Raw genomic sequence first — 10,109 nt, forward strand, 5'->3', positions numbered from 1 at the left:
ATGGCACTAAATTCATATCTTTCAATAGTTACTCTGAATGTAAATGGGCTAAATGCTCCAATTAAAAGACACAGGATATCAGACTGGATAAAAAAGCAAGACCCATTCATATGCTTATACAAGAGACTCATTTTAGACCCAAAGACACCTCCAGCTTTAAAGTGAGGGGTGGAGAACCATGTATCATGCTAATGGACATCAAAAGAAAGCTGGGGTAGCAATCCTCATATCAGACAAATTAGATTTTAAACCAAGGACTCTAGTAAGAGATGAAGAGGAACATTATATCATACTTAAAGGGTTTATCCAACAAGAAGATATAACAATTGTAAATATTTATGCTCCTAACTTGGAAGCATAAATAACAATAACAAATTAACAAAATAACAAACTTAAAGAGACACATTGATAATAATACAATAATAGTAGGGGACTTTAATACCCCACTCACATCAATGGACAGATCGTCTAAGCAGAGGATCAACAAGGAAACAAGGGCTTTCAATGATGCACTGGACCAGACAGACTTCACAGATATATACAGAGTATGCCATCAAAAACAACAGACTAGGGGCGCCTGGGTGGCTCAGTGGATTAAGCCGCTGCCTTCGGCTCGGGTCATGATCTCAGGGTCCTGGGATCGAGTCCCGCATCAGGCTCTCTGCTCAGCAGGGAGCCTGCTTCCTCCTCTCTCTCTCTGCCTGCCTCTCTGCCTACTTGTAATCTCTCTCTGTCAAATAAATAAATAAAATCTTAAAAAAAAAACAACAGACTACACATACTTCTTGAGTGCACATGGAACATATTCAGAACAGATCACTTACTGGGTCACAAATCAGATCTCAACCAACACCAAAAGACTTTTCAGACCACAATGCTTTGCAACTGGAACTCAATCACAAGAGGAAATTTGAAAGGAATTCAAATACTTGGAGGCTAAAGAGCATCCTACTAAAGAATGAATGGGTCAACCATGAAATTAAAGAATAAAAAATAAATTAATGGAAACAAATGAAAATGAAAACACAACTGTTCAAAACACTTGGGATGCAGCAAAGGTGGTCCTAAAAGGGAAGAACATAGAAATACAAGCTTTTCTCAAGAAACTAGAAGTCTAAAATACACAAGCTAACCTTACACCTAAAGGAGCTGGAGAAAGCAGAGCAAATAGAGCCTAAACCAAAAAGATGAGAAATAATAAAGATTAGGACAGAAATCAATGAAATGGAAACCAAAAGAACAATAGAACAGATCAATGAAACTAGAAGTCGGTTCTTTGGAAGAATAAGATCGATAAATCCCTAGCCAGGCTTATCAAAAAGAGAAAGGACCCAAATTAATAAAATCACGAATGAAAGAGATTATGACTGACACCAAAGAAATACAATTTTATGAACATATTATGAGCAACTATATGTCAACAAATTAAGCAACCTGGAAGAAATGGATGCATTCCTAGAACCTACCAAAACTTAAATAGGGAGAAATAGAAAATCTGAACAGACCAATAACCAGCAAGGAAATTGAAGCAGCAGTGAAAAATCTATCTCGCAACAAAGGAGAGTCCAGGGCTGGATGGCTTCCCAGGAGCCTTCTACCAAACATTTAAAGAAGAGATAATACCTATTCTTCTGAAGCTGTTTCAAAAAATAGAAAGGGAAGGAAAACTTCCAAACTCGTTCTATGAGGCCACTATTACCTTGATCCCAAAACCAAAGACCCCACCAAAAAGGAGAACTATAGACCAATACTCCTGATGAACATGAATGCCAAAATTCTCACCAAGATACTAGCCAATATGACCCAACAGTACATTGAAAGGTTATTCACCACAACCAGGTGGGATTTATTCCTGGGCTGCATAGATGGTTCAACATCCACAAATCAATGTGATACATCACATTAACAAAAGAAAGAACAAGAACCATATGATCCTCTCAACTGAGGAAGAGAAAGCATTGACCAAGTACAGCATCCTTTCTTGATTTAAACTCTTTGCACTGTAGGGATAGAGGGAACATACCTCAATATCATAAAAGCCACATATGAAAAGCCCACAGCAAATATCATTCTCAATGGGGAAAAACTAAGAATTTTCCCCCTAAGGCCAGAAATACAACAGAATGTCCACTCTCACCACTGTTGTTCAACATAGTAATAGAAGGCCTAGCCTCAGCAATCAGACAACAAAAATAAATAAAAGGCATTCAAACTGGCAAAGAAGAAGTCAAACTCTCACTCTTCACAGATGACATGATACTCTATATGAAAAACCCAAAAGACTCCACCCTAAAATTGCTAGAACTCATATAAGAATTCAGCCACGTGAAAAAATAATGAATAATGTTTTTCTGAAAATAAATAAATTGGAAAAAAAAAAAGAATTCAGCCATGTGGCAGGTTATAAAATCAATGCACAGAAATCAGTTGCATTTCTGTACACTAACAATGAGAAAGAAGAAAGAGAAATTAAGGAATTGATCCCTTTTACAACTGCACACACAAAAAATAAACAAGAAGATACCTAGGAATAAACCTAAACAAAGAGGTAAAGGATCTGTACTCTAAAAACTACCAAACACTTACAAAAGAAATTGAGGAAGATACAAAGAAATGGAAAAACATTGCATGCTCATGGATTGGAAGAATAAATATTGTTAAAATGTCTATGCTACCCAGAGCAATCTACACAGTCAATGCAATTTCTATCAAAATACCATCGACATTTTTCACAGAGCTGGAACAAATAATCCTAAACTTTGTTATGGAACCAGAAAAGACCCCGAATAGCCAAAGGAATGTTGAAAAACAAAACCAAAGCTGGGACATCACAATTCCAGACTTCAAGCTGTATTACAAAGCTGTCACCATCAAGACAATATGGTACTGGCACAAAAACAGACACATAGACCAATGGGACAGAATAGAGAACCCAGATATGGATCCTCAACTCTATGGTCAACTGATATTCCACATAGCAGGAAAGAAGATCCAATGGAAAAAAGAGTCTCTTCAACAAATGGTGTTGGGAAAATTGGACAGCTACATATAGAAGAATGAAACTGGACCATTTGTTTACACCATACACAAAAATAAATTCAAAATACAGGAAATACCAAAATGTGAGATAGGAATCCATCAAAATCCTAAAGAACACAGGCAGCAACCTCTTTAACCTTGGCTGCAGCAACTTCTTGCTAAACATGTCTCTAAAGGCAAGGGAAACGAAAGCAAAAATGGACTACTGGGATTTCATCAAGATAAAAAGCTTCTGCAGAGCAAAGGGGAAATAGTCAACAAAACTAAAAGGCAACCTGTGGAATGTGAGAAGATATTTGCAAATGACATATCACATAAAGGGCTAGTACCCAAGATATATAAAGAACTTATCAAACTCAACACCCAAAAAACAAATAATCCAGTCAAGAAATGGGCAGGAGACATGAACAGACATTTCTCCAAAGAAGACATACAAATAGCCAACAGACCCATTAAAAATGCTTAATACCACTTTTCATCATGAAAATACAAATCAAAACCACAGTAAGATATCACATCATAGCAGTCAGAATGGCTAAAATTAACAAGTCGGGAAATAACAAATACTGGCAGGGATGTGGAAAAAAGGGAACCCTCTTATTACTATTGGTGGGAAGGCAAGCTAGTGCAGCTACTCTGGAAAACAGTATGGAGGATCCACAAGAAGTTTAAAATAGAGCTACCCTGCAACCCAGCAATTGCACTACTAGGTATTTACCCCAGATACAAATGTAGTGTGATACAAAGGAGCACAGGCACCCCAATGTTTGTAGCAAAAATGTCCACGATAGCCAAACTATCAAAGAGCCAAGATGTCTATCGACAGATGAATAGATAAAGTTGTGGTATGGGTGCTTGGGTGGCTCAGTTGGTTAAGTGTCTGCCTTCGGCTCAGGTCATGATCCTAGCAGAGAGTCTGCTTCTCCCTCTGACCTTCCCCCTTCTCGTGCCCTCTCTTTCCCTCTTCAATAAATAAAATTTTTAAAAAATAAAATTAAAATAATGTGGTGTGTGTGTGTGTATAATGGAATTATTACTCAGCCATCAGAAAGAATGAATACTTACCATTTACATAGACATGGATGTTACTGCAGGGTATTACACTGAGCAGATATAAGTCAATCAGAGAAAGGCAATTATATGCTTTAACTCATATGCAGAATACAGGGATGAGTGGAGAGGATCATGGTGGGGGGAAGGGAAGGAAAACCATTCAGGGAGAAATCAGACAGGGAGACAAACCATGACTCTTAACTATGGGAAAGAAACTGAGGGTTGCAGGAGGGGAGGTGGGTGAGGGGTATGGAGTAACAGGGTGATGTCATTAAGGAGCGCATGTGATGTGATGAGCACTGGGTGTTATATTGCAATTGATGAATTTCTGTTCTCTACATCTGAAACTAATAATGTACTATATGTTGGTTAACTGAATTTAAATAAAAATAAAATCTATTAAATTTAAAAAAATAAAAATTTTTAAATTAAATTATTAAAAAAATAAAAATTAAGAGTAGGTATTCAGGATAAGGAAGATGTGGTCCATATACACTATGGAGTATTGTGCCTCCATCTGAAAGGATGAATACCCAACTTTTGTTATCAACATGGATGGGATTAGAAGAGATTATGCTGAGTGAAATAAGTCAAGCAGAAAGAGTCAATTATTATATGGTTTCACTTATTTGTGGAGCATAACAAATAACACGGAGGACATGGGGAGATGGAGAGGAGAAGGGAGTTGGGGGAAATTGGAAGGGGAGGTGAACCATGAGAGACTCTGAAAAACAATCTGAGGGTTTTGAAGGGGGGGGGTTGGGAGGTTGGGGGAGCCAGGTGGTGGGTATTATGGAAGGCATGTGTTCCATGGAGCAGTGGGTGTGGTGCATAAACAATGAATTCTCTTACGCTGAAAATAAATTTAAAAAAAAAGAGTAGGTATTCAGATTCTTACCATGTATGCCAATTTTGGCTAACAAAGAGTATACTTTTTAAAAAGATTTTATTTATTTATTTGACAGGGATAGACACAGCAAGAGAGGGGACACAAGCAGGGCGAGTGGGAAAGGGAGAAGCAGGCCTCCCTTCGAGCAGGGAGCCCAATGTGGGGCTTGATCCCAGGACCCTGGGATCATGACCTGAGCAGAAGGCAGACGCTTAATGATTGAGCCACCCAGGTACCCCACAAAGAGCATTCTTGAACCCAAAGGTAGGTGAGACAAAATAATAGTTCAACTCATCTTTAACAGTTATTTCCCTCCCTTCCTGCTACCCAAATTATTTCATGGCCTAACAAAATAGTAAGGAAAACAGCTGGGTTTTGTTTTAATCTAAAAGCAATAGATATCTCACATTCAATAAAAATGTACTTAAGACATACTATTGGGACTTACCCAAGCAATAATAAAACTTCTTATACCTTAGTATAATGCAGAATGATTTTGAAATTAAAAAGACTAATGGTTATGGTTTTTATTTCAAGCAAGTAAACCCGATATTTGATATTAAGGAATTATTTTTATTTGTGACAGTATATGGTCATATTTACATATAAAATAGGAGTGTCCTTTTAAAAATCTGATACTGAAACATTTAAAACTGAAATATACCTGGGGTTAGCCTGAGTATCACTGGTAGTTCAGGTAAGGTGTCTGGGGGTGGAGGTTAAACGAAAGAAGTCTGGCCACAAGAGAAGAGTGGAAGTAGATATGGGTATGTGGGGATTCATTTTACTGTGTTACTTGACAATCTTTATAAGACAAATCTGAAAATATATAAATTCAGTTATCTGCTATTTTTAAAACAAAAAGCATATAATGAGATTCTGGCAACCAAATGAATAAACTGGAATGTTAAAAATATTATTTACCCTTCACAAAGGGAAATATTATTGTTCCTAAATCTAGTATCTATCAACCTATTACTAAGAAACAGAGATAATGTAATATAAATATATCACTTAACCATGAGATTCAAATTGATTGGGAGAAGGCAGGGGATTGTCAGTCCCAAGTAACAGTGACCCTATTAAGGCTGTCACATCACAAGAATAAAGAAACACTCTAAGTTCTGAAAAATGGAGTGTTTAAGAAACCTTATTCATAGTCAAGTGAAATAATCAGTATTTGAGAAATTTCTGCATTAAACCACCAAAGTCCCAACTTTGGTAGTGGCTTTAATTAAATTAAAAAATGAAACTCACCTTGCTTACCCCCTCACACCAATCACCTACAACAGTTAACTCTGGGCAGAAGTTTTGAATCACTGATTACTGTTCACCGGTAAGATGATGATGGTGGTCTCTACATAAACCATTACATCTCTGGATCATACTGTCCAGTAGAATTTCCAGTGATGGTGGAGGTTTTCTGTATCTTGAGGTTTCCAATATAGAAGCCTCTTGCCATATGTGGCTACTGGGCACTTGAAGTATTGTTAACAGGACCAAGGAACTAAATTTTAAATTTTATTCAATTCATTTAAATATCCACATGTGACTAGCGGCTACCACAGGGGACAGTACAGTTCTAAAGTACCAAAGAGTAGAAAAACACACACGTTTCACTTAATAGCTAACTCACATTTATTAAAAATTGAAGATTACAGAAAAGCATGAATAAGATTTGCTTTATTAAACAAGCTCAATTAACTTACCTTCCACTAATCAATGAAAGTATTTAATATCACAAAAGGAATTTTGAAAATGAGGTTCATTTCAACCTCTGAAATTAAAAACAAAAGCAGCAGACATTTTCAGAAGGAGAGCAACCACAGACCTCCCTCTAGTGGCAAGAGATAAAGTTGTTGAAAATTGAGTTGCTTCTGAAACTATAAAACTGCTCACATACATTTCTTTTATATAATTGTAACCTAAAAAGACTCTAGATTAATATATAAGGAAAATAGGTATGATTTTTTGTAAACAAAAGTTACACCTAATTTTCACTTGCTATGAATGCTAATCTCTCTAGAAATCTGATCTCTACAGAAAAAATGATTTGCCAATGACATTTGGGAAATGGTGGCTTTCAAAAAAACAAAAGTTTATGAAGCCTTTTCCAAACTGTGAGCAAAAGAGAGGATACCTAATTCTTCTCTGTTGATAAATGTTCTGGGATGGAACGTGTAAAGGAGTGAATTCTTAAGTATAAAGTAGTAAGCAGCAGTGTGGTTTGTAAAAACTCACCATACATCAAAAGAAACAATTAAAATATTACAAGAGATTTTAATACCCAAAACAACACTGTCCAGTCTGATATTCAGCTTCAAAAGACAGCTCTGCCACATTGCCAGTTTTAATTACAACCATACATACACATTTAGATTTAACTACAGAACTACTACTTTCAAGTACAAGAAGGAACTCAAAATAGAAATGACTTGTGTTACAGCTATTGTCTTTCCCTTACAGCTTTCAGGAAAAACAGCTTTTATATACACTATAGTAAGTACAGAATGTACAGAAGACAGTTATATATACAAAAGTGCATTAATATAGTAATACATTTAGCAGAAACACAGGAAAAAAATCCTGGTTAGCAATCTGATACATTACAGTATTTAAGACTACTTGAAGATTCTCCAAACCAGTCAACTTCCTACTTGCTTTGGTTATGATACTGATGCTACATAACTAACCTCTGAAACAAAAAGAAGTGAAATTTTTAACCAGCCATGAAATGAAATGTTTTACATCTACTTGTGTGTATCTTTAATAGCTTTTGACAGTATTCCTAGTCCTTTTAAACTCCCAACACAAAGATTTAGAATGGATAATAACTATACCTAAATTAGAGTACTCAAAGAGGAAATTAAATTGATCCACTACAGGAACAGACATAGTCTGACCCATTCCTAAAAGCCTCAGCTAGACAACCTAACTCCAAAGTCCAAACTTAAATCCAACTGGTCAGCTACTATTGAAGAGCAAGCAGCTCCAGAAAACAAGCTATTGGCATCAGGCCACTGTTCCTTAGAACAAGTCAGAGTAAGTGTTAACTTGTCATTTATACATATTAATTCTACAACTACCTTTATATAGTCAAAATGCATATGTATAATTAGAGCAACTCTCCTCTTTTCTACCCCTAGCCCTCACCACAAAAAAAGAACACAGATTTCCACAGGCTCCACTGACCACACAGATGTAACAAACTTGACAATAAAGAAAAAATACTATATACTGAAATCAGAAGACTAAACCAGTTTTTCCGAGTTCAGTACGACTGTCAAATTAAAAATTAACTTACCATCATGTGGTCTATGTTAAAACATTAGTAATTTCAATTTAAAATAAAATTGTGAGGGGGCTTAAAATAATTTTAGTATTAGAAAAAATATGAAAATAAGATTTTAGTGAGTCAACTCAGATCTGTAGCTATAGCATGCAACTTCTGCACTCTATTAATAGACAGTAAATTAGAGTAATTTTCAGAGTTCCTTCTAAGCCTTTGGAGTAAGTAAATTATTTTCCAAAGAAAAGAGAATTAAGCTAGAATTCTAAGGATCTATGTTCCAAGATACTATGCTGACAGCGATGCCTAGGTCTAAATGTCTCTCAGATGTTTCTTACCCACTTAGCATAATTTCATTGTAAAGATAGAATATATCTTACTTTGTCAGACTTAAAATGAATCCAAAGTTACCACAATACATGTGTATACAAATACTTATTTTCTAATAGTCCTTTTAAGGATTAGATTTACATTTAAGTTTAGACATGTTGAATGTCAGTGTGCTCAATATCAATACCATATTTGAATACAACTGGGAATTTTCCTATCAACTATATCAAACTATAAACTGACTTTAAATAATCCCCTCCCAAATCAAGGCAAACATTTCTTGAAGATAAAAGAGCTAAAAGGTAATTTGTTAAAGGGGAGGGGAGTGATCCAGCTATTACACAAAAGAATGCAAAGAATCCCTAAAGTTATAAGAAGAAAATCAAGCTGCTATATAATCTCTGTTCTTGAAGTACTTTTGTCTTGAAAATTATCTTTCCAGATACTAAGAATTACCTAGCTTTAAAAAAGTATTCTGGGTTATGACCATTTTCAGGGGGAAAAAATGAGAAAATACCTTAAGCTCTACTTTAGATAACTTTCAGTATTCTTCAATGACCTAGCTGGGCCAAAAATAAAGTTATGTAATGAAACTTAAGATCAGAAAGGTCATTGTTTTGTTAAACACTATTACTACTGATTGGTTCAATTTACTGTTTTTGCTTACTGATATCCAACAGCATGGGGATTTTATAAAACAAATTATAATATTAAGATCATTTTTGAGTTTGAAAAGCCTGATATTGAGAAAAAGTACAGAGTTCACCTTTAAGGCACAAGAGGCTATAAAGTAAGCCATGAACAAAAATCTCTGCTAGAGAATCTGGAACTAAGACTTCTATATTTGTCATGTACTAACATTTTTGGCTTAAAAATGAAGCTATCTGATAAATTTCACAATTTTTAAAGCTCATCAGAATCTGGATACCTTTATACAGTAGTGTCTAGGAATTTCTCCTTTAAGAGGGAATAGAACTTTTAAGAGCTAATTAAAAGGAGATGTCCATCCAATTCATAAAGTCATTAAATTACAAGTCAGTTTCTGGGATTAATTCAGCAATACTGATCTATAGTTAACCCAAAGGGCCAAGGAAATGGACAAAACTGCCCCAGCCTAAGAAAAAATGAAACAAGTCTCTCTCGTGAAAAAAAAAAAAAAGTGTTATTCTTTTCTACATTCTTGTTAGGGCAGAATGATTTAGCCCTTTATAGCCTACTAAATATTATACTACACTGCCTTACTTTAATTCAGTTGCAAAACTAGAAAAAGACATGTCATTTTGTTTAACTCAAAGTTCATACTTGTGATAGGCACTGACTTCTAAAAGAGCTCCTTTTTTCTTGTTTTACTGAGATATAATTAAATTTACATATAAGATCTCTAATAGGGACACCTGGGTGGCTCAGTAGTTAAGCGGCTGCCTTTGGCTCAGGTCATCATCCCAGGGTCCTGGGATTGAGCCTTGCATTAGGCTCCCTGCTTGGCAGGAAGCCTGCTTCTTCCTCTCC

This window comes from Neovison vison, chromosome X (genome assembly GCF_020171115.1).
Source record: "Neovison vison isolate M4711 chromosome X, ASM_NN_V1, whole genome shotgun sequence".
NCBI classification, from domain to species: domain Eukaryota; kingdom Metazoa; phylum Chordata; class Mammalia; order Carnivora; family Mustelidae; genus Neogale; species Neogale vison.